Genomic DNA, 2,799 nt, shown 5'->3' on the forward strand with positions numbered 1-2,799 from the left:
GGACAGAACTTAATCACCAAAGGGCATGATTGATAGCAAGTCCTAAGGGTGAGTCCTTTGTCCATACTTCTGGAAATGAATCTCAAAATTTCAGGTTATGGTTTTCAGACACTTCAGGCTTATATAGGTTCTGTTTTTCCTCCCAGGTTACAGTCAGAGTCAATATCATGTCTGGGATAGTGGATTTAAGTGTGAGGGAGGCTGGTCACATCCCAGGAGAGGTATAGGGCACTCAAGCATGTACAAGAATTTATTGATAAAGTGTCCTTCAATCTCACAGGATCTGCTTTGGCATAATTTATTTTCAGTTAGGGCTCCCATATGTAACTTAATTAACTTTAGACAAGTTTATTGGCTTCTTGTCTCACTCTCTGAGGTCTCTGAAGTCTGACAAGAGAGCCATGTGGTCTAAGGCTTCAATGCCCTCTTTAGCAATACAGTCCCAGTTTGGATGTGCTCAGGGGAGAATTGTTCACTCAAGCATCAGGATCAACTACAGTAGCAGGGACTTTTGATTTTAACCATCCACAGGCCCCACCTAAAATGCAGTGGCATTCTTCAGTATTAGCAGGAGGCTGTGGTGCAGGAAACAGAACTAGCAATGATGGCATCACAGATGGCTGAGCAGCTGGAAGTTGATGAATGTAAGGGGAGTAAGGTCATACTCAGGGTCCTTGGGCAGAAAATGATAAAGCCATTCTGCTGTGAGCTGAATCTGAGAGCCTCTCAGATGGTCTTTGCTTTGACAACTAGGATAGCTTCGTCATATAGGATACAGGTGTGGAGTCAAGGTGGGATAATTTTTAACCCCTTTTGGCAATTAAATTCAAGTGAGCTGGCCTTTTATCTCAGGATTTTCCTAGTTGGGAAGGCTTTTGGAGCAACTCACAAGCAAAGGAAGGCATCTTTTTGCCTTACTGACTACAGAGTTCTTGCCCAAGGTGATTAACAGTCTTTCAGGCTGATGTGTGACTGGATGCCTGCTTGTGCTTTCCATGACATCTTATGGCAGTGGAGGTCACACTGAGGCAGATAGTTGATGTCCAAGTCCAGAGGTGATGTATTAGTCTATCCTTCTGAAAGGAGAGTTTTCGAAACCTTTAGGACTGCTATTATCCATCTTAGGCTGATGCAGACATAATTTTACTCTCAGGGAACAGCCAAATTTGAATGTGCAGGGTTAAACAATAGTAAGGCTGAATGGCTTGATATGAAGGAGATGTCCTACCAGTCTGCAAGTCTGTGCCTAGCATAGGAGGTAAAAGGCAGGACTCCTAGTTGCCCAGGTGATGGTATCTTTTTGACAGAGAAAATATTTGAAGGAGGAGAATTCTGTTCACTGTCTACCAGAAAAGTCAGAATTTGACCCCAAGTTTTACAATGAGCACATGCTCTTGGGGGCCCAATTTGATAGTGTTTTAGCTGTCCTATGTATTCAAGCCCGACAGGGCTCAACTCATTAGACAGGCCTGACAGTACAAATTTTCCTCCATCAAAATGTGGAACTCAGAAGGAATTGTTGACAGTCATCTCAGGCAGGTGTTAGATGATGCCATCTGACAAAGGTAGATGCTTAAACAAAAGGCTCTGGATGAAGGGTCTCCATAGCCAAATGAAGGTAATGACTATCTGGAACCAGTTCAATTGGTTAGAAGTAGATGAGTTAGGAGTAGGAAGTAAAACTATAGGTGATAAGAGCTGTGGTAGCTGATAACAGTACCAAGGTGGAACTCAGGAAGAACAAGCTTCTTTTTCCTTTTTTCTCTGAGATATAGGGAATGATTTGGATTCATTTTTTATTCCATAAAATCCCCTTTTCCTGCATTTAGGGACTGTGGGTTTTAACTAATTAGTTCCCAATCTATCTCCCTACTGTGTGTGTTGTAAATCTTGAAGGATAGTGCAACAGACAAAGGGTCACTTCCCTTCATGGAGAGACCATTCATATGCCCACTTGGCTGTACCCCTCAAGAGACTTAGGTGCAACTTAGCTGAGGAAGGTACCAGACCTTGGTTATGCCATATGTTGATCATTACAGAACCACAGGTAAGGGCCCAATCAGCCACCACCACCACAAGTGCTTTCCAGTCTTGGCGCACAGATGGAGCAGCCTATTGCTTATGCTGTTCAGTTCACTCACACATTCATTCAGCAGGTTAAACATTCCAACTCCCTTCCCTTGAGGATGGCCTTAACTAACAAGAGATGATCAAGCTCCTCTCTGCTCAAACTGAGCAGGACTGATAGGCTAAATAACTGGGGTGCCCCAGGCAATGTTACTGGAATCAAGTAGGATGGCAGACAAATAGGCAGATAGACTGTGTCCTCCTCTATGGCCTGACGTGAGGTGCTCAAGTAGGGATCCAGTAGTCCTCCAAATATCTGAAGGGACTTGAGAAATCTCAAGGGCACACCTTTTCAACAGAACCTAGAGAGGTCCTTGCTTTGTCCACCAGGGCCACAATTGGTGACCAAAGAAGTCAGCAAATCAGTCTTCCAAGGTGATGCACTAGCTGCAATGGCAAGCAGAAACACCAAAACAACATCCAAAGATTGGAGGTAGATTTATTTACATTGATGGGTACTGATCAGGATCACTCCCAAAACATCAGGCCCTGATCTCTGGTGATCCTGGGCTTATACTGGATAAGCAAGTAGGAAGTAAAGAGGCATAATGACTTGTCAATTTTGGATTGATTTATATAATGTGCACCATAGTGAATGGATCACAGTACACTATGTATCACAGTGACCAGCCATTTCTAAGAGATAAGAGCAACCAGATCTACAACAGGAAC

Source organism: Octodon degus, unplaced genomic scaffold (genome assembly GCF_000260255.1).
Source record: "Octodon degus isolate 3935 unplaced genomic scaffold, OctDeg1.0 scaffold00115, whole genome shotgun sequence".
Classification (NCBI taxonomy): domain Eukaryota; kingdom Metazoa; phylum Chordata; class Mammalia; order Rodentia; family Octodontidae; genus Octodon; species Octodon degus.